This window comes from Triturus cristatus, chromosome 12, assembly GCF_964204655.1.
Source record: "Triturus cristatus chromosome 12, aTriCri1.1, whole genome shotgun sequence".
NCBI lineage: Eukaryota > Metazoa > Chordata > Amphibia > Caudata > Salamandridae > Triturus > Triturus cristatus.
The window spans coordinates 723,857,609-723,879,719 of record NC_140595.1 but is presented as its reverse complement, the minus strand read 5'-3'; the positions used below and the strand labels follow the sequence as shown (position 1 = coordinate 723,879,719).

The 22,111-nt window shown below is 40.4% G+C and overlaps 9 non-coding genes across 9 annotated transcripts; all 9 read right to left on the bottom strand.

Moving 5' to 3' along the window:
• Window positions 1-2,835: 2,835 nt before the first annotated feature.
• Window positions 2,836-2,917, bottom strand: TRNAS-AGA (transfer RNA serine (anticodon AGA)). The gene has a single exon. It is a non-coding gene; the product is annotated as a tRNA-Ser (tRNA).
• Window positions 2,918-5,505: 2,588 nt separating this feature from the next.
• On the bottom strand, window positions 5,506-5,577 carry TRNAH-GUG (transfer RNA histidin (anticodon GUG)). The gene has a single exon. It is a non-coding gene; the product is annotated as a tRNA-His (tRNA).
• A 1,279-nt stretch (window positions 5,578-6,856) lies between these two features.
• On the bottom strand, window positions 6,857-6,938 carry TRNAS-AGA (transfer RNA serine (anticodon AGA)). Its single transcript has one exon. It is a non-coding gene; the product is annotated as a tRNA-Ser (tRNA).
• Window positions 6,939-9,518: 2,580 nt separating this feature from the next.
• On the bottom strand, window positions 9,519-9,590 carry TRNAH-GUG (transfer RNA histidin (anticodon GUG)). Its single transcript has one exon. It is a non-coding gene; the product is annotated as a tRNA-His (tRNA).
• A 1,277-nt stretch (window positions 9,591-10,867) lies between these two features.
• On the bottom strand, window positions 10,868-10,949 carry TRNAS-AGA (transfer RNA serine (anticodon AGA)). Its single transcript has one exon. It is a non-coding gene; the product is annotated as a tRNA-Ser (tRNA).
• A 3,935-nt stretch (window positions 10,950-14,884) lies between these two features.
• TRNAS-AGA (transfer RNA serine (anticodon AGA)) lies at window positions 14,885-14,966 on the bottom strand. Its single transcript has one exon. It is a non-coding gene; the product is annotated as a tRNA-Ser (tRNA).
• Window positions 14,967-17,554: 2,588 nt separating this feature from the next.
• Window positions 17,555-17,626, bottom strand: TRNAH-GUG (transfer RNA histidin (anticodon GUG)). Its single transcript has one exon. It is a non-coding gene; the product is annotated as a tRNA-His (tRNA).
• A 1,279-nt stretch (window positions 17,627-18,905) lies between these two features.
• Window positions 18,906-18,987, bottom strand: TRNAS-AGA (transfer RNA serine (anticodon AGA)). Its single transcript has one exon. It is a non-coding gene; the product is annotated as a tRNA-Ser (tRNA).
• A 2,580-nt stretch (window positions 18,988-21,567) lies between these two features.
• On the bottom strand, window positions 21,568-21,639 carry TRNAH-GUG (transfer RNA histidin (anticodon GUG)). Its single transcript has one exon. It is a non-coding gene; the product is annotated as a tRNA-His (tRNA).
• Window positions 21,640-22,111: the final 472 nt, after the last annotated feature.

The following is a 22,111-nucleotide window of genomic DNA, read 5'->3' as shown; positions in this document are numbered from 1 at the left end:
TAAGCAATATTTTGCTATTTTAAAAGTTGACACTTAGAAACTTTTGCTGATCAAATTACCAATGTTATCCTATGGAAGGAAATTCACTTAGCAGGTAAGTGGGGTTATGGTTACTTTTTCTAGGTCAGTGTTGGATCCTAGATCCAGCACTACTGTACCACCTGTAAGCAGTTGAGAAACTACGTTTAAGTTATACAGGCGATTTTTAAGGAATATTTACATGTTTGCAAAATCGACACTTAGAAGAAATTTCACAGAAAAACAGTCAATGGTTTCCTATGGAAGAAAATTCAAGTTACGGGTAAAGTTCGTTCTCGTTACTTTTGTAATCCAGTGCTGGGCTCCTAGGCTCAGTACTGGGACATCTATCTAAAACAGGTAAACAATTACGTTTTCACAGTTGGTACGATTTTTAAAGAATATTTGTAAGTTTCAAAAATCGACACTTAGAAAATTTTCAGCGAAAAGCAGGCAATGATATCCCATGGAAGGAAATTCGAGTTACTGGTAAGTACGGTTAAAATTACTTTTCAGGGTCAGTACTGAGCTCCAAGATGCAGCACTGAGGTCTCTCCTGATAACAGGTGAGTAAATCAGAATTCGTTGTTCGGCTGATTTTAGATGAATATTTTAAAGTTCCAAAACTCCACACCACTTAGAAGAATTTCCAAGTGAAACCACTCAATGTTAGCATATGGAAGAAAAGTGAGTTATCGGCTTTTAGGTAAGTACTCGACTGGCAGAGTTATGGTTCTGGGCATAGACTCAGGGGTCTCCCAGGGGAGTCCCAGCCTACTTGCCAAGCCTTAAACTCCCCTTTTATTACATATAATTTACGCCTAAGGTAGGCCCTAGGTAGTCCTAGGTGCATGATGCTATGTAAGTAAAAAATAAGATATGTACTTTGGTGGTTCACGTGTCCTGTAAGTACCAAACAGTCTATTTCATTTTTCACTACTGTGAGGTCTACCCCTCTCATAGGTTAGCTCTGTGTATTCCCCTATACTTTTTATTTGGTAATTCCATATCGGAGAGGAGTAGCTTTATTTATTTATTGAAAATCCTACTTACTGGTGAGTTTGGATTTAACTTTACTATTTTAGAAATGCCACTTTTAGAGAGTGAACATTTCTCTGCACTTACTGCTATATTTGCCTGAAACCTGGCCCCAATACACGTCTGGATTGGGCTGGGTGACAGCAAAATTTGTGCCTTCCCTCTAGAGAGCCACAACACAGGTCACTCAACTGCACCTGGGGGGTGAGCTCCGCTCTCCCTTCACCCCCAATAGGTTCAAGAACGATAATTTATGTAAGTAAATACATTATAGCTACAGCTTATAATCATGCGAGTTTAAATCATTTGTTGTTAGATGGTTTAAATATTTGAAAGGATCTGTTTTTAATAGACATTTTACAAAAACCACTGGTACATTTGCTAATTCTGTAAAATTAACACCCAACTGCCGTGACATTGCCAACCACAATGCCGTGACTCGGATTCGAACTGAGGTTGCTGCGGCCACAACGCAGAGTACTAACCACTATACGATCACGGCGAGCTACTTGGGCTCAACGACATACAGTGACATGGAGAATTTATAATTCGGAACACTCAGGGCTGTTCCTGTGATAGGCTGGATGTATTCATTGCTTCCTCATTCCTAATTCAGAGGCTGCGTCTCCTCAGTGGTTGATAGGCTGAAACCGTTTCCTGGCCGCCTGCTTGTGAAATGCCAGGAGTCAAAGATCACACAATACACTTGCGGACCTGTGATGGGACACCAATGCAGAGAAACCCACCTGGCACAGACCTTCTATTCTGTCTATTAGACCTGCATCTTCCCTGCACCTTTCAAGCCATTTGTATGTGAAGCAAGAAAGAGTTAGAGAGTGATCCATCTACACTTTTATAGGGAGGATGTCGCCGTGAGCTCCTCCCAGCTAATCACACGAACAGCAGAAAAGCAAGATAATACACAGTTGAGGGGAGGGCTGCATGGTTATGTTTTTGAGTAAATATTGAAACTGACCTCAGTGGCTCATTAGCAGAGCTGCGGCTAATGACTGGTGCCAAATCATGATGAAGCAAGCACCATGGCTCGTAGGGGACCCACAACACGCTTTTCTTAGCTCACTGAATTAAAGTATAAACTTCCGCCGTGTGTGAGTGGTAAAGGCTTGTTAATATGGTTCCTTTTCCAATTCAAGTCTGACAACAAGAGGCAGGAACCACGTGGCTTCGGAAGCTCAGGAAAGTAGCCACCAATCACAGAGAAAGAGAGAACTGGCAGTATGAGAGGTGGAGAAAACAGAAGCGGGAGCAAGGAGCTCAAATGAGATTGATGGCGTTTAAATAGAGCGCGTAAAGGAACAGTTACACAGCTAAGAAATGGGAAAGACAGACTAGGGAAAAAAACACAGAAAGAGCCTGTAGATGAATTCTCTTCCTGGGACAGCAGGTTAAGAGAAATTACACATGGGGAGGTTAAGCATGTAACACGGGGGAGAATAAAAAAGAAAATGCAGTTTTATGAAGTGTTTGCCGATCCAGCCAGCACTTTTGTTCTATTTCTCTCTTTGCGTCTTTTATTGGTAAAGTAACTTTCAAGTGCATGCGCAGGTATGAATGAGAGAGCAACGGTATAATAATTTGAAGCGTTTACACCAGTGCTAAAGTAGGAATGAGGTGTAGCAAAGACATGAAAGAGGTAGCGATAACAAATATGTGGAGAGGCAATAGTGACACAAAAATAAGCCACCTATTTATAAAACTGAAATGGAAGAAATACTAAAGGTTAACTTCTGAAATTGTAGCCGATAATAAAAAGATTCTCGTTGTTGGCAGGATTCGAACCTGCGCGGGGATACCCCAATGGATTTCTAGTCCATCGCCTTACCCACTCGGCCACAACAACTTGCTGTAAGCTGCCTACAAATATTTTGTTTGAAAGTTTTGAAGTTTTCCCACATCAAAGTACTAATATTCTGCAATGCGCTTTTTAAAAACAATGTTTTTTTCATCATGCACGTTCTGTCCTAAAAATAAAAATTGCATGAGTATATCTCTGGATCTGTAAAAGGATACGCTTGCATTCAAACTCTCTTGTGGCACTCAAGTTTTTTGGAACCTGTTGCACTCTGTTTTTGCGCTGCTTTTAGTCTACGACCCATATTACAGAAGTCAACCATCTCTGAGTATTTGGGACTCCTTTGTAAGTGCCTTATCTTTAATCCTTGAAAAGCTCTATAATAAAGGGGTCTGTCAAAGATTGCTTGAATGGAAGATAAAAGAAGGCCCACTTGTCTCACCAAATGCAGTAGAGAAACCTGATGTTTTACTCATGTTATCCTTAGTTCAGTTTTTGTTAGACCTGGGATCCTTAAGGTGGCCTACCAGCAACCTTTTTGCTTTTCACCTCACGTTTTGCTGTATCTTTATGTTGGCCGTAGGACTCTAATCACTTTATCACTACTGTGAGAAAGTGGCTCTGTATATACTGTTCCCAAATAGGTACAGTGTGCACAGAGTCCCCAGTCCCCAGAGGTTTGGCAGAGGCTAAAGTTAGATATAACCTTACTCTCTAAAGTGGTAGCTTGCCGAGCAGTAAGGCAGTATCAGAGTACAGTGTAAAACATTTGTTGTACACACTCAGTCAGCAAATGGTCTCACACACTCAAGAACTGAACACTAGGCCATTGGTTTGCATAAAAAAGATATTGTTGTTTTACTTGAGAACCAACAATAGGTATCAAAATATACTTTCTCAGAGTGAGATGCTTTAGTTAAATACTTTGCAATAGGCAATTGACTTTTGCAGGTCATAGTTACAGTTTATTACAATAGGCAACACAATTTGAATCACAATAATACATTGAGCTCAATGGGAATTTTAAGTTATATGCAATTAATTACTTTCAGGAATACTTTTCTAAATCCAGGACTGGATCCTAGATTCAGTCCTGGGACAGTTCTTGGAAACAAGTGAGTAAATTCATTTTAGTTACTGTTGTGATTTTTAAGCAATATTTTGCTATTTTAAAAGTTGACACTTAGAAACTTTTGCTGATCAAATTACCAATGTTATCCTATGGAAGGAAATTCACTTAGCAGGTAAGTGGGGTTATGGTTACTTTTTCTAGGTCAGTGTTGGATCCTAGATCCAGCACTACTGTACCACCTGTAAGCAGTTGAGAAACTACGTTTAAGTTATACAGGCGATTTTTAAGGAATATTTACATGTTTGCAAAATCGACACTTAGAAGAAATTTCACAGAAAAACAGTCAATGGTTTCCTATGGAAGAAAATTCAAGTTACGGGTAAAGTACGTTCTCGTTACTTTTGTAATCCAGTGCTGGGCTCCTAGGCTCAGTACTGGGACATCTATCTAAAACAGGTAAACAATTACGTTTTCACAGTTGGTACGATTTTTAAAGAATATTTGTAAGTTTCAAAAATCGACACTTAGAAAATTTTCAGCGAAAAGCAGGCAATGATATCCCATGGAAGGAAATTCGAGTTACTGGTAAGTACGGTTAAAATTACTTTTCAGGGTCAGTACTGAGCTCCAAGATGCAGCACTGAGGTCTCTCCTGATAACAGGTGAGTAAATCAGAATTCGTTGTTCGGCTGATTTTAGATGAATATTTTAAAGTTCCAAAACTCCACACCACTTAGAAGAATTTCCAAGTGAAACCACTCAATGTTAGCCTATGGAAGAAAAGTGAGTTATCGGCTTTTAGGTAAGTACTCGACTGGCAGAGTTATGGTTCTGGGCATAGACTCAGGGGTCTCCCAGGGGAGTCCCAGCCTACTTGCCAAGCCTTAAACTCCCCTTTTATTACATATAATTTACACCTAAGGTAGGCCCTAGGTAGTCCTAGGTGCATGATGCTATGTAAGTAAAAAATAAGATATGTACTTTGGTGGTTCGCGTGTCCTGTAAGTACCAAACAGTCTATTTCATTTTTCACTACTGTGAGGTCTACCCCTCTCATAGGTTAGCTCTGTGTATTCCCCTATACTTTTTATTTGGTAATTCCATATCGGAGAGGAGTAGCTTTATTTATTTATTGAAAATCCTACTTACTGGTGAGGTTGGATTTAACTTTACTATTTTAGAAATGCCACTTTTAGAGAGTGAACATTTCTCTGCACTTACTGCTCTATTTGCCTGAAACCTGGCCCCAATACACGTCTGGATTGGGCTGGGTGACAGCAAAATTTGTGCCTTCCCTCTAGAGAGCCACAACACAGGTCACTCAACTGCACCTGGGGGGTGAGCTCCGCTCCCCCTTCACCCCCAATAGGTTCAAGAACGATAATTTATGTAAGTAAATACATTATAGCTACAGCTTATAATCATGCGAGTTTAAATCATTTGTTGTTAGATGGTTTAAATATTTGAAAGGATCTGTTTTTAATAGACATTTTACAAAAACCACTGGTACATTTGCTAATTCTGTAAAATTAACACCCAACTGCCGTGACATTGCCAACCACAATGCCGTGACTCGGATTCGAACCGAGGTTGCTGCGGCCACAACGCAGAGTACTAACCACTATACGATCACGGCGAGCTACTTGGGCTCAACGACATGCAGTGACATGGAGAATTTATAATTCGGAACACTCAGGGCTGTTCATGTGATAGGCTGGATGTATTCATTGCTTCCTCATTCCTCATTCAGAGGCTGCGTCTCCTCAGTGGTTGATAGGCTGAAACCGTTTCCTGGCCGCCTGCTTGTGAAATGCCAGGAGTCAAAGATCACACAATACACTTGTGGACCTGTGATGGGACACCAATGCAGAGAAACCCACCTGGCACAGACCTTCTATTCTGTCTATTAGACCTGCATCTTCCCTGCACCTTTCAAGCCATTTGTATGTGAAGCAAGAAAGAGTTAGAGAGTGATCCATCTACACTTTTATAGGGAGGATGTCGCCGTGAGCTCCTCCCAGCTAATCACACGAACAGCAGAAAAGCAAGATAATACACAGTTGAGGGGAGGGCTGCATGGTTATGTTTTTGAGTAAATATTGAAACTGACCTCAGTGGCTCATTAGCAGAGCTGCGGCTAATGACTGGTGCCAAATCATGATGAAGCAAGCACCATGGCTCGTAGGGGACCCACAACACGCTTTTCTTAGCTCACTGAATTAAAGTATAAACTTCCACCGTGTGTGAGTGGTAAAGGCTTGTTAATATGGTTCCTTTTCCAATTCAAGTCTGACAACAAGAGGCAGGAACCACGTGGCTTCGGAAGCTCAGGAAAGTAGCCACCAATCACAGAGAAAGAGAGAACTGGCAGTATGAGAGGTGGAGAAAACAGAAGCGGGAGCAAGGAGCTCAAATGAGATTGATGGCGTTTAAATAGAGCGCGTAAAGGAACAGTTACACAGCTAAGAAATGGGAAAGACAGACTAGGGAAAAAAACACAGAAAGAGCCTGTAGATGAATTCTCTTCCTGGGACAGCAGGTTAAGAGAAATTACACATGGGGAGGTTAAGCATGTAACACGGGGGAGAATAAAAAAGAAAATGCAGTTTTATGAAGTGTGTTTGCCAATCCAGCCAGCACTTTTGTTCTATTTCTCTCTTTGCGTCTTTTATTGGTAAAGTAACTTTCAAGTGCATGCGCAGGTATGAATGAGAGAGCAACGGTATAATAATTTGAAGTGTTTACACCAGTGCTAAAGTAGGAATGAGGTGTAGCAAAGACATGAAAGAGGTAGCGATAACAAATATGTGCAGAGGCAATAGTGACACAAAAATAAGCCACCAATTTATAAAACTGAAATGGAAGAAATACTAAAGGTTAGCTTCTGAAATTGTAGCCGATAATAAAAAGATTCTCGTTGTTGGCAGGATTCGAACCTGCACGGGGATACCTCAATGGATTTCTAGTCCATCGCCTTAACCTCTCGGCCACAACAGCTTGCTGTAAGCTGCCTACAAATATTTTGTTTGAAAGTTTTCCCACATCAAAGTACTAATATTCTGCAATGCGCTTTTTAAAAACAATGTTTTTTTCATCATGCACGTTCTGTCCTAAAAATAAAAATTGCATGAGTATATCTCTGGATCTGTAAAAGGATACGCTTGCATTCAAACTCTCTTGTGGCACTCAAGTTTTTTGGACCCTGTTGCACTCTGTTTTTGCGCTGCTTTTAGTCTACGACCCATATTACAGAAGTCAACCATCTCTGAGTATTTGGGACTCCTTTGTAAGTGCCTTATCTTTAATCCTTGAAAAGCTCTATAATAAAGGGGTCTGTCAAAGATTGCTTGAATGGAAGATAAAAGAAGGCCCACTTGTCTCACCAAATGCAGTAGAGAAACCTGATGTTTTACTCATGTTATCCTTAGTTCAGTTTTTGTTAGACCTGGCATCCTTAAGGTGGCCTACCAGCAACCTTTTTGCTTTTCACCTCACGTTTTGCTGTATCTTTATGTTGGCCGTAGGACTCTAATCACTTTATCACTACTGTGAGAAAGTGGCTCTGTATATACTGTTCCCAAATAGGTACACTGTGCACAGAGTGCCCAGTCCCCAGAGGTTTGGCAGAGGCTAAAGTTAGATATAACCTTACTCTCTAAAGTGGTAGCTTGCCGAGCAGTAAGGCAGTATCAGAGTACAGTGTAAAACATTTGTTGTACACACTCAGTCAGCAAATGGTCTCACACACTCAAGAACTGAACACTAGGCCATTGGTTTGCATAAAAAAGATATTGTTGTTTTATTTGAGAACCAACAATAGGTATCAAAATATACTTTCTCAGAGTGAGATGCTTTAGTTAAATACTTTGCAATAGGCAATTGACTTTTGCAGGTCATAGTTACAGTTTATTACAATAGGCAACACAATTTGAATCACAATAATACATTGAGCTCAATGGGAATTTTAAGTTATATGCAATTAATTACTTTCAGGAATACTTTTCTAAATCCAGGACTGGATCCTAGATTCAGTCCTGGGACAGTTCTTGGAAACAAGTGAGTAAATTCGTTTTAGTTACTGTTGTGATTTTTAAGCAATATTTTGCTATTTTAAAAGTTGACACTTAGAAACTTTTGCTGATCAAATTACCAATGTTATCCTATGGAAGGAAATTCACTTAGCAGGTAAGTGGGGTTATGGTTACTTTTTCTAGGTCAGTGTTGGATCCTAGATCCAGCACTACTGTACCACCTGTAAGCAGTTGAGAAACTACGTTTAAGTTATACAGGCGATTTTTAAGGAATATTTACATGTTTGCAAAATCGACACTTAGAAGAAATTTCACAGAAAAACAGTCAATGGTTTCCTATGGAAGAAAATTCAAGTTACGGGTAAAGTACGTTCTCGTTACTTTTGTAATCCAGTGCTGGGCTCCTAGGCTCAGTACTGGGACATCTATCTAAAACAGGTAAACAATTACGTTTTCACAGTTGGTACGATTTTTAAAGAATATTTGTAAGTTTCAAAAATCGACACTTAGAAAATTTTCAGCGAAAAGCAGGCAATGATATCCCATGGAAGGAGATTCGAGTTACTGGTAAGTACGGTTAAAATTACTTTTCAGGGTCAGTACTGAGCTCCAAGATGCAGCACTGAGGTCTCTCCTGATAACAGGTGAGTAAATCAGAATTCGTTGTTCGGCTGATTTTAGATGAATATTTTAAAGTTCCAAAACTCCACACCACTTAGAAGAATTTCCAAGTGAAACCACTCAATGTTAGCCTATGGAAGAAAAGTGAGTTATCGGCTTTTAGGTAAGTACTCGACTGGCAGAGTTATGGTTCTGGGCTTAGACTCAGGGGTCTCCCAGGGGAGTCCCAGCCTACTTGCCAAGCTTTAAACTCCCCTTTTATTACATATAATTTACACCTAAGGTAGGCCCTAGGTAGTCCTAGGTGCATGATGCTATGTAAGTAAAAAATAAGATATGTACTTTGGTGGTTCGCGTGTCCTGTAAGTACCAAACAGTCTATTTCATTTTTCACTACTGTGAGGTCTACCCCTCTCATAGGTTAGCTCTGTGTATTCCCCTGTACTTTTTATTTGGTAATTCCATATCGGAGAGGAGTAGCTTTATTTATTTATTGAAAATCCTACTTACTGGTGAGGTTGGATTTAACTTTACTATTTTAGAAATGCCACTTTTAGAGAGTGAACATTTCTCTGCACTTACTGCTCTATTTGCCTGAAACCTGGCCCCAATACACGTCTGGATTGGGCTGGGTGACAGCAAAATTTGTGCCTTCCCTCTAGAGAGCCACAACACAGGTCACTCAACTGCACCTGGGGGGTGAGCTCCGCTCTCCCTTCACCCCCAATAGGTTCAAGAATGATAATTTATGTAAGTAAATACATTATAGCTACAGCTTATAATCATGCGAGTTTAAATCATTTGTTGTTAGATGGTTTAAATATTTGAAAGGATCTGTTTTTAATAGACATTTTACAAAAACCACTGGTACATTTGCTAATTCTGTAAAATTAACACCCAACTGCCGTGACATTGCCAACCACAATGCCGTGACTCGGATTCGAACCGAGGTTGCTGCGGCCACAACGCAGAGTACTAACCACTATACGATCACGGCGAGCTACTTGGGCTCAACGACATACAGTGACATGGAGAATTTATAATTCGGAACACTCAGGGCTGTTCCTGTGATAGGCTGGATGTATTCATTGCTTCCTCATTCCTCATTCAGAGGCTGCGTCTCCTCAGTGGTTGATAGGCTGAAACCGTTTCCTGGCCGCCTGCTTGTGAAATGCCAGGAGTCAAAGATCACACAATACACTTGCGGACCTGTGATGGGACACCAATGCAGAGAAACCCACCTGGCACAGACCTTCTATTCTGTCTATTAGACCTGCATCTTCCCTGCACCTTTCAAGCCATTTGTATGTGAAGCAAGAAAGAGTTAGAGAGTGATCCATCTACACTTTTATAGGGAGGATGTCGCCGTGAGCTCCTCCCAGCTAATCACACGAACAGCAGAAAAGCAAGATAATACACAGTTGAGGGGAGGGCTGCATGGTTATGTTTTTGAGTAAATATTGAAACTGACCTCAGTGGCTCATTAGCAGAGCTGCGGCTAATGACTGGTGCCAAATCATGATGAAGCAAGCACCATGGCTCGTAGGGGACCCACAACACGCTTTTCTTAGCTCACTGAATTAAAGTATAAACTTCCGCCGTGTGTGAGTGGTAAAGGCTTGTTAATATGGTTCCTTTTCCAATTCAAGTCTGACAACAAGAGGCAGGAACCACGTGGCTTCGGAAGCTCAGGAAAGTAGCCACCAATCACAGAGAAAGAGAGAACTGGCAGTATGAGAGGTGGAGAAAACAGAAGCGGGAGCAAGGAGCTCAAATGAGATTGATGGCGTTTAAATAGAGCGCGTAAAGGAACAGTTACACAGCTAAGAAATGGGAAAGACAGACTAGGGAAAAAAACACAGAAAGAGCCTGTAGATGAATTCTCTTCCTGGGACAGCAGGTTAAGAGAAATTACACATGGGGAGGTTAAGCATGTAACACGGGGGAGAATAAAAAAGAAAATGCAGTTTTATGAAGTGTTTGCCAATCCAGCCAGCACTTTTGTTCTATTTCTCTCTTTGCGTCTTTTATTGGTAAAGTAACTTTCAAGTGCATGCGCAGGTATGAATGAGAGAGCAACGGTATAATAATTTGAAGCGTTTACACCAGTGCTAAAGTAGGAATGAGGTGTAGCAAAGACATGAAAGAGGTAGCAATAACAAATATGTGGAGAGGCAATAGTGACACAAAAATAAGCCACCTATTTATAAAACTGAAATGGAAGAAATACTAAAGGTTAACTTCTGAAATTGTAGCCGATAATAAAAAGATTCTCGTTGTTGGCAGGATTCGAACCTGCGCGGGGATACCCCAATGGATTTCTAGTCCATCGCCTTACCCACTCGGCCACAACAACTTGCTGTAAGCTGCCTACAAATATTTTGTTTGAAAGTTTTGAAGTTTTCCCACATCAAAGTACTAATATTCTGCAATGCGCTTTTTAAAAACAATGTTTTTTTCATCATGCACGTTCTGTCCTAAAAATAAAAATTGCATGAGTATATCTCTGGATCTGTAAAAGGATACGCTTGCATTCAAACTCTCTTGTGGCACTCAAGTTTTTTGGAACCTGTTGCACTCTGTTTTTGCGCTGCTTTTAGTCTACGACCCATATTACAGAAGTCAACCATCTCTGAGTATTTGGGACTCCTTTGTAAGTGCCTTATCTTTAATCCTTGAAAAGCTCTATAATAAAGGGGTCTGTCAAAGATTGCTTGAATGGAAGATAAAAGAAGGCCCACTTGTCTCACCAAATGCAGTAGAGAAACCTGATGTTTTACTCATGTTATCCTTAGTTCAGTTTTTGTTAGACCTGGCATCCTTAAGGTGGCCTACCAGCAACCTTTTTGCTTTTCACCTCACGTTTTGCTGTATCTTTATGTTGGCCGTAGGACTCTAATCACTTTATCACTACTGTGAGAAAGTGGCTCTGTATATACTGTTCCCAAATAGGTACAGTGTGCACAGAGTCCCCAGTCCCCAGAGGTTTGGCAGAGGCTAAAGTTAGATATAACCTTACTCTCTAAAGTGGTAGCTTGCCGAGCAGTAAGGCAGTATCAGAGTACAGTGTAAAACATTTGTTGTACACACTCAGTCAGCAAATGGTCTCACACACTCAAGAACTGAACACTAGGCCATTGGTTTGCATAAAAAAGATATTGTTGTTTTACTTGAGAACCAACAATAGGTATCAAAATATACTTTCTCAGAGTGAGATGCTTTAGTTAAATACTTTGCAATAGGCAATTGACTTTTGCAGGTCATAGTTACAGTTTATTACAATAGGCAACACAATTTGAATCACAATAATACATTGAGCTCAATGGGAATTTTAAGTTATATGCAATTAATTACTTTCAGGAATACTTTTCTAAATCCAGGACTGGATCCTAGATTCAGTCCTGGGACAGTTCTTGGAAACAAGTGAGTAAATTCGTTTTAGTTACTGTTGTGATTTTTAAGCAATATTTTGCTATTTTAAAAGTTGACACTTAGAAACTTTTGCTGATCAAATTACCAATGTTATCTATGGAAGGAAATTCACTTAGCAGGTAAGTGGGGTTATGGTTACTTTTTCTAGGTCAGTGTTGGATCCTAGATCCAGCACTACTGTACCACCTGTAAGCAGTTGAGAAACTACGTTTAAGTTATACAGGCGATTTTTAAGGAATATTTACATGTTTGCAAAATCGACACTTAGAAGAAATTTCACAGAAAAACAGTCAATGGTTTCCTATGGAAGAAAATTCAAGTTACGGGTAAAGTACGTTCTCGTTACTTTTGTAATCCAGTGCTGGGCTCCTAGGCTCAGTACTGGGACATCTATCTAAAACAGGTAAACAATTACGTTTTCACAGTTGGTACGATTTTTAAAGAATATTTGTAAGTTTCAAAAATCGACACTTAGAAAATTTTCAGCGAAAAGCAGGCAATGATATCCCATGGAAGGAAATTCGAGTTACTGGTAAGTACGGTTAAAATTACTTTTCAGGGTCAGTACTGAGCTCCAAGATGCAGCACTGAGGTCTCTCCTGATAACAGGTGAGTAAATCAGAATTCGTTGTTCGGCTGATTTTAGATGAATATTTTAAAGTTCCAAAACTCCACACCACTTAGAAGAATTTGCAAGTGAAACCACTCAATGTTAGCATATGGAAGAAAAGTGAGTTATCGGCTTTTAGGTAAGTACTCGACTGGCAGAGCTATGGTTCTGGGCATAGACTCAGGGGTCTCCCAGGGGAGTCCCAGCCTACTTGCCAAGCCTTAAACTCCCCTTTTATTACATATAATTTACACCTAAGGTAGGCCCTAGGTAGTCCTAGGTGCATGATGCTATGTAAGTAAAAAATAAGATATGTACTTTGGTGGTTCGCGTGTCCTGTAAGTACCAAACAGTCTATTTCATTTTTCACTACTGTGAGGTCTACCCCTCTCATAGGTTAGCCCTGTGTATTCCCCTATACTTTTTATTTGGTAATTCCATATCGGAGAGGAGTAGCTTTATTTATTTATTGAAAATCGTACTTACTGGTGAGGTTGGATTTAACTTTACTATTTTAGAAATGCCACTTTTAGAGAGTGAACATTTCTCTGCACTTACTGCTATATTTGCCTGAAACCTGGCCCCAATACACGTCTGGATTGGGCTGGGTGACAGCAAAATGTGTGCCTTCCCTCTAGAGAGCCACAACACAGGTCACTCAACTGCACCTGGGGGTGAGCTCCGCTCTCCCTTCACCCCCAATAGGTTCAAGAACGATAATTTATGTAAGTAAATACATTATAGCTACAGCTTATAATCATGCGAGTTTAAATCATTTGTTGTTAGATGGTTTAAATATTTGAAAGGATCTGTTTTTAATAGACATTTTACAAAAACCACTGGTACATTTGCTAATTCTGTAAAATTAACACCCAACTGCCGTGACATTGCCAACCACAATGCCGTGACTCGGATTCGAACTGAGGTTGCTGCGGCCACAACGCAGAGTACTAACCACTATACGATCACGGCGAGCTACTTGGGCTCAACGACATACAGTGACATGGAGAATTTATAATTCGGAACACTCAGGGCTGTTCCTGTGATAGGCTGGATGTATTCATTGCTTCCTCATTCCTCATTCAGAGGCTGCGTCTCCTCAGTGGTTGATAGGCTGAAACCGTTTCCTGGCCGCCTGCTTGTGAAATGCCAGGAGTCAAAGATCACACAATACACTTGCGGACCTGTCATGGGACACCAATGCAGAGAAACCCACCTGGCACAGACCTTCTATTCTGTCTATTAGACCTGCATCTTCCCTGCACCTTTCAAGCCATTTGTATGTGAAGCAAGAAAGAGTTAGAGAGTGATCCATCTACACTTTTATAGGGAGGATGTCGCCGTGAGCTCCTCCCAGCTAATCACACGAACAGCAGAAAAGCAAGATAATACACAGTTGAGGGGAGGGCTGCATGGTTATGTTTTTGAGTATATATTGAAACTGACCTCAGTGGCTCATTAGCAGAGCTGCGGCTAATGACTGGTGCCAAATCATGATGAAGCAAGCACCATGGCTCGTAGGGGACCCACAACACGCTTTTCTTAGCTCACTGAATTAAAGTATAAACTTCCGCCGTGTGTGAGTGGTAAAGGCTTGTTAATATGGTTCCTTTTCCAATTCAAGTCTGACAACAAGAGGCAGGAACCACGTGGCTTCGGAAGCTCAGGAAAGTAGCCACCAATCACAGAGAAAGAGAGAACTGGCAGTATGAGAGGTGGAGAAAACAGAAGCGGGAGCAAGGAGCTCAAATGAGATTGATGGCGTTTAAATAAAGCGCGTAAAGGAACAGTTACACAGCTAAGAAATGGGAAAGAAAGACTAGGGAAAAAAACACAGAAAGAGCCTGTAGATGAATTCTCTTCCTGGGACAGCAGGTTAAGAGAAATTACACATGGGGAGGTTAAGCATGTAACACGGGGGAGAATAAAAAAGAAAATGCAGTTTTATGAAGTGTTTGCCAATCCAGCCAGCACTTTTGTTCTATTTCTCTCTTTGCGTCTTTTATTGGTAAAGTAACTTTCAAGTGCATGCGCAGGTATGAATGAGAGAGCAACGGTATAATAATTTGAAGCGTTTACACCAGTGCTAAAGTAGGAATGAGGTGTAGCAAAGACATGAAAGAGGTAGCGATAACAAATATGTGGAGAGGCAATAGTGACACAAAAATAAGCCACCTATTTATAAAACTGAAATGGAAGAAATACTAAAGGTTAACTTCTGAAATTGTAGCCGATAATAAAAAGATTCTCGTTGTTGGCAGGATTCGAACCTGCGCGGGGATACCCCAATGGATTTCTAGTCCATCGCCTTAACCACTCGGCCACAACAACTTGCTGTAAGCTGCCTACAAATATTTTGTTTGAAAGTTTTGAAGTTTTCCCACATCAAAGTACTAATATTCTGCAATGCGCTTTTTAAAAACAATGTTTTTTTCATCATGCACGTTCTGTCCTAAAAATAAAAATTGCATGAGTATATCTCTGGATCTGTAAAAGGATACGCTTGCATTCAAACTCTCTTGTGGCACTCAAGTTTTTTGGACCCTGTTGCACTCTGTTTTTGCGCTGCTTTTAGTCTACGACCCATATTACAGAAGTCAACCATCTCTGAGTATTTGGGACTCCTTTGTAAGTGCCTTATCTTTAATCCTTGAAAAGCTCTATAATAAAGGGGTCTGTCAAAGATTGCTTGAATGGAAGATAAAAGAAGGCCCACTTGTCTCACCAAATGCAGTAGAGAAACCTGATGTTTTACTCATGTTATCCTTAGTTCAGTTTTTGTTAGACCTGGCATCCTTAAGGTGGCCTACCAGCAACCTTTTTGCTTTTCACCTCACGTTTTGCTGTATCTTTATGTTGGCCGTAGGACTCTAATCACTTTATCACTACTGTGAGAAAGTGGCTCTGTATATACTGTTCCCAAATAGGTACAGTGTGCACAGAGTCCCCAGTCCCCAGAGGTTTGGCAGAGGCTAAAGTTAGATATAACCTTACTCTCTAAAGTGGTAGCTTGCCGAGCAGTAAGGCAGTATCAGAGTACAGTGTAAAACATTTGTTGTACACACTCAGTCAGCAAATGGTCTCACACACTCAAGAACTGAACACTAGGCCATTGGTTTGCATAAAAAAGATATTGTTGTTTTACTTGAGAACCAACAATAGGTATCAAAATATACTTTCTCAGAGTGAGATGCTTTAGTTAAATACTTTGCAATAGGCAATTGACTTTTGCAGGTCATAGTTACAGTTTATTACAATAGGCAACACAATTTGAATCACAATAATACATTGAGCTCAATGGGAATTTTAAGTTATATGCAATTAATTACTTTCAGGAATACTTTTCTAAATCCAGGACTGGATCCTAGATTCAGTCCTGGGACAGTTCTTGGAAACAAGTGAGTAAATTCGTTTTAGTTACTGTTGTGATTTTTAAGCAATATTTTGCTATTTTAAAAGTTGACACTTGGAAACTTTTGCTGATCAAATTACCAATGTTATCCTATGGAAGGAAATTCACTTAGCAGGTAAGTGGGGTTATGGTTACTTTTTCTAGGTCAGTGTTGGATCCTAGATCCAGCACTACTGTACCACCTGTAAGCAGTTGAGAAACTACGTTTAAGTTATACAGGCGATTTTTAAGGAATATTTACATGTTTGCAAAATCGACACTTAGAAGAAATTTCACAGAAAAACAGTCAATGGTTTCCTATGGAAGAAAATTCAAGTTACGGGTAAAGTACGTTCTCGTTACTTTTGTAATCCAGTGCTGGGCTCCTAGGCTCAGTACTGGGACATCTATCTAAAACAGGTAAACAATTACGTTTTCACAGTTGGTACGATTTTTAAAGAATATTTGTAAGTTTCAAAAATCGACACTTAGAAAATTTTCAGCGAAAAGCAGGCAATGATATCCCATGGAAGGAAATTCGAGTTACTGGTAAGTACGGTTAAAATTACTTTTCAGGGTCAGTACTGAGCTCCAAGATGCAGCACTGAGGTCTCTCCTGATAACAGGTGAGTAAATCAGAATTCGTTGTTCGGCTGATTTTAGATTAATATTTTAAAGTTCCAAAACTCCACACCACTTAGAAGAATTTCCAAGTGAAACCACTCAATGTTAGCCTATGGAAGAAAAGTGAGTTATCGGCTTTTAGGTAAGTACTCGACTGGCAGAGTTATGGTTCTGGGCATAGACTCAGGGGTCTCCCAGGGGAGTCCCAGCCTACTTGCCAAGCCTTAAACTCCCCTTTTATTACATATAATTTACACCTAAGGTAGGCCCTAGGTAGTCCTAGGTGCATGATGCTATGTAAGTAAAAAATAAGATATGTACTTTGGTGGTTCGCGTGTCCTGTAAGTACCAAACAGTCTATTTCATTTTTCACTACTGTGAGGTCTACCCCTCTCATAGGTTAGCTCTGTGTATTCCCCTATACTTTTTATTTGGTAATTCCATATCGGAGAGGAGTAGCTTTATTTATTTATTGAAAATCCTACTTACTGGTGAGGTTGGATTTAACTTTACTATTTTAGAAATGCCACTTTTAGAGAGTGAACATTTCTCTGCACTTACTGCTCTATTTGCCTGAAACCTGGCCCCAATACACGTCTGGATTGGGCTGGGTGACAGCAAAATTTGTGCCTTCCCTCTAGAGAGCCACAACACAGGTCACTCAACTGCACCTGGGGGGTGAGCTCCGCTCCCCCTTCACCCCCAATAGGTTCAAGAACGATAATTTATGTAAGTAAATACATTATAGCTACAGCTTATAATCATGCGAGTTTAAATCATTTGTTGTTAGATGGTTTAAATATTTGAAAGGATCTGTTTTTAATAGACATTTTACAAAAACCACTGGTACATTTGCTAATTCTGTAAAATTAACACCCAACTGCCGTGACATTGCCAACCACAATGCCGTGACTCGGATTCGAACCGAGGTTGCTGCGGCCACAACGCAGAGTACTAACCACTATACGATCACGGCGAGCTACTTGGGCTCAACGACATGCAGTGACATGGAGAATTTATAATTCGGAACACTCAGGGCTGTTCCTGTGATAGGCTGGATGTATTCATTGCTTCCTCATTCCTCATTCAGAGGCTGCGTCTCCTCAGTGGTTGATAGGCTGAAACCGTTTCCTGGCCGCCTGCTTGTGAAATGCCAGGAGTCAAAGATCACACAATACACTTGTGGACCTGTGATGGGACACCAATGCAGAGAAACCCACCTGGCACAGACCTTCTATTCTGTCTATTAGACCTGCATCTTCCCTGCACCTTTCAAGCCATTTGTATGTGAAGCAAGAAAGAGTTAGAGAGTGATCCATCTACACTTTTATAGGGAGGATGTCGCCGTGAGCTCCTCCCAGCTAATCACACGAACAGCAGAAAAGCAAGATAATACACAGTTGAGGGGAGGGCTGCATGGTTATGTTTTTGAGTAAATATTGAAACTGACCTCAGTGGCTCATTAGCAGAGCTGCGGCTAATGACTGGTGCCAAATCATGATGAAGCAAGCACCATGGCTCGTAGGGGACCCACAACACGCTTTTCTTAGCTCACTGAATTAAAGTATAAACTTCCACCGTGTTTGAGTGGTAAAGGCTTGTTAATATGGTTCCTTTTCCAATTCAAGTCTGACAACAAGAGGCAGGAACCACGTGGCTTCGGAAGCTCAGGAAAGTAGCCACCAATCACAGAGAAAGAGAGAACTGGCAGTATGAGAGGTGGAGAAAACAGAAGCGGGAGCAAGGAGCTCAAATGAGATTGATGGCGTTTAAATAGAGCGCGTAAAGGAACAGTTACACAGCTAAGAAATGGGAAAGACAGACTAGGGAAAAAAACACAGAAAGAGCCTGTAGATGAATTCTCTTCCTGGGACAGCAGGTTAAGAGAAATTACACATGGGGAGGTTAAGCATGTAACACGGGGGAGAATAAAAAAGAAAATGCAGTTTTATGAAGTGTGTTTGCCAATCCAGCCAGCACTTTTGTTCTATTTCTCTCTTTGCGTCTTTTATTGGTAAAGTAACTTTCAAGTGCATGCGCAGGTATGAATGAGAGAGCAACGGTATAATAATTTGAAGCGTTTACACCAGTGCTAAAGTAGGAATGAGGTGTAGCAAAGACATGAAAGAGGTAGCGATAACAAATATGTGCAGAGGCAATAGTGACACAAAAATAAGCCACCAATTTATAAAACTGAAATGGAAGAAATACTAAAGGTTAGCTTCTGAAATTGTAGCCGATAATAAAAAGATTCTCGTTGTTGGCAGGATTCGAACCTGCACGGGGATATCTCAATGGATTTCTAGTCCATCGCCTTAACCTCTCAGCCACAACAGCTTGCTGTAAGCTGCCTACAAATATTTTGTTTGAAAGTTTTCCCACATCAAAGTACTAATATTCTGCAATGCGCTTTTTAAAAACAATGTTTTTTTCATCATGCACGTTCTGTCCTAAAAATAAAAATTGCATGAGTATATCTCTGGATATGTAAAAGGATACGCTTGCATTCAAACTCTCTTGTGGCACTCAAGTTTTTTGGACCCTGTTGCACTCTGTTTTTGCGCTGCTTTTAGTCTACGACCCATATTACAGAAGTCAACCATCTCTGAGTATTTGGGACTCCTTTGTAAGTGCCTTATCTTTAATCCTTGAAAAGCTCTATAATAAAGGGGTCTGTCAAAGATTGCTTGAATGGAAGATAAAAGAAGGCCCACTTGTCTCACCAAATGCAGTAGAGAAACCTGATGTTTTACTCATGTTATCCTTAGTTCAGTTTTTGTTAGACCTGGCATCCTTAAGGTGGCCTACCAGCAACCTTTTTGCTTTTCACCTCACGTTTTGCTGTATCTTTATGTTGGCCGTAGGACTCTAATCACTTTATCACTACTGTGAGAAAGTGGCTCTGTATATACTGTTCCCAAATAGGTACAGTGTGCACAGAGTGCCCAGTCCCCAGAGGTTTGGCAGAGGCTAAAGTTAGATATAACCTTACTCTCTAAAGTGGTAGCTTGCCGAGCAGTAAGGCAGTATCAGAGTACAGTGTAAAACATTTGTTGTACACACTCAGTCAGCAAATGGTCTCACACACTCAAGAACTGAACACTAGGCCATTGGTTTGCATAAAAAAGATATTGTTGTTTTATTTGAGAACCAACAATAGGTATCAAAATATACTTTCTCAGAGTGAGATGCTTTAGTTAAATACTTTGCAATAGGCAATTGACTTTTGCAGGTCATAGTTACAGTTTATTACAATAGGCAACACAATTTGAATCACAATAATACATTGAGCTCAATGGGAATTTTAAGTTATATGCAATTAATTACTTTCAGGAATACTTTTCTAAATCCAGGACTGGATCCTAGATTCAGTCCTGGGACAGTTCTTGGAAACAAGTGAGTAAATTCGTTTTAGTTACTGTTGTGATTTTTAAGCAATATTTTGCTATTTTAAAAGTTGACACTTAGAAACTTTTGCTGATCAAATTACCAATGTTATCCTATGGAAGGAAATTCACTTAGCAGGTAAGTGGGGTTATGGTTACTTTTTCTAGGTCAGTGTTGGATCCTAGATCCAGCACTACTGTACCACCTGTAAGCAGTTGAGAAACTACGTTTAAGTTATACAGGCGATTTTTAAGGAATATTTACATGTTTGCAAAATCGACACTTAGAAGAAATTTCACAGAAAAACAGTCAATGGTTTCCTATGGAAGAAAATTCAAGTTACGGGTAAAGTACGTTCTCGTTACTTTTGTAATCCAGTGCTGGGCTCCTAGGCTCAGTACTGGGACATCTATCTAAAACAGGTAAACAATTACGTTTTCACAGTTGGTACGATTTTTAAAGAATATTTGTAAGTTTCAAAAATCGACACTTAGAAAATTTTCAGCGAAAAGCAGGCAATGATATCCCATGGAAGGAAATTCGAGTTACTGGTAAGTACGGTTAAAATTACTTTTCAGGGTCAGTACTGAGCTCCAAGATGCAGCACTGAGGTCTCTCCTGATAACAGGTGAGTAAATCAGAATTCGTTGTTCGGCTGATTTTAGATGAATATTTTAAAGTTCCAAAACTCCACACCACTTAGAAGAATTTCCAAGTGAAACCACTCAATGTTAGCCTATGGAAGAAAAGTGAGTTATCGGCTTTTAGGTAAGTACTCGACTGGCAGAGTTATGGTTCTGGGCTTAGACTCAGGGGTCTCCCAGGGGAGTCCCAGCCTACTTGCCAAGCTTTAAACTCCCCTTTTATTACATATAATTTACACCTAAGGTAGGCCCTAGGTAGTCCTAGGTGCATGATGCTATGTAAGTAAAAAATAAGATATGTACTTTGGTGGTTCGCGTGTCCTGTAAGTACCAAACAGTCTATTTCATTTTTCACTACTATGAGGTCTACCCCTCTCATAGGTTAGCTCTGTGTATTCCCCTATACTTTTTATTTGGTAATTCCATATCGGAGAGGAGTAGCTTTATTTATTTATTGAAAATCCTACTTACTGGTGAGGTTGGATTTAACTTTACTATTTTAGAAATGCCACTTTTAGAGAGTGAACATTTCTCTGCACTTACTGCTCTATTTGCCTGAAACCTGGCCCCAATACACGTCTGGATTGGGCTGGGTGACAGCAAAATTTGTGCCTTCCCTCTAGAGAGCCACAACACAGGTCACTCAACTGCACCTGGGGGGTGAGCTCCGCTCTCCCTTCACCCCCAATAGGTTCAAGAACGATAATTTATGTAAGTAAATACATTATAGCTACAGCTTATAATCATGCGAGTTTAAATCATTTGTTGTTAGATGGTTTAAATATTTGAAAGGATCTGTTTTTAATAGACATTTTACAAAAACCACTGGTACATTTGCTAATTCTGTAAAATTAACACCCAACTGCCGTGACATTGCCAACCACAATGCCGTGACTCGGATTCGAACCGAGGTTGCTGCGGCCACAACGCAGAGTACTAACCACTATACGATCACGGCGAGCTACTTGGGCTCAACGACATACAGTGACATGGAGAATTTATAATTCGGAACACTCAGGGCTGTTCCTGTGATAGGCTGGATGTATTCATTGCTTCCTCATTCCTCATTCAGAGGCTGCGTCTCCTCAGTGGTTGATAGGCTGAAACCGTTTCCTGGCCGCCTGCTTGTGAAATGCCAGGAGTCAAAGATCACACAATACACTTGCGGACCTGTGATGGGACACCAATGCAGAGAAACCCACCTGGCACAGACCTTCTATTCTGTCTATTAGACCTGCATCTTCCCTGCACCTTTCAAGCCATTTGTATGTGAAGCAAGAAAGAGTTAGAGAGTGATCCATCTACACTTTTATAGGGAGGATGTCGCCGTGAGCTCCTCCCAGCTAATCACACGAACAGCAGAAAAGCAAGATAATACACAGTTGAGGGGAGGGCTGCATGGTTATGTTTTTGAGTAAATATTGAAACTG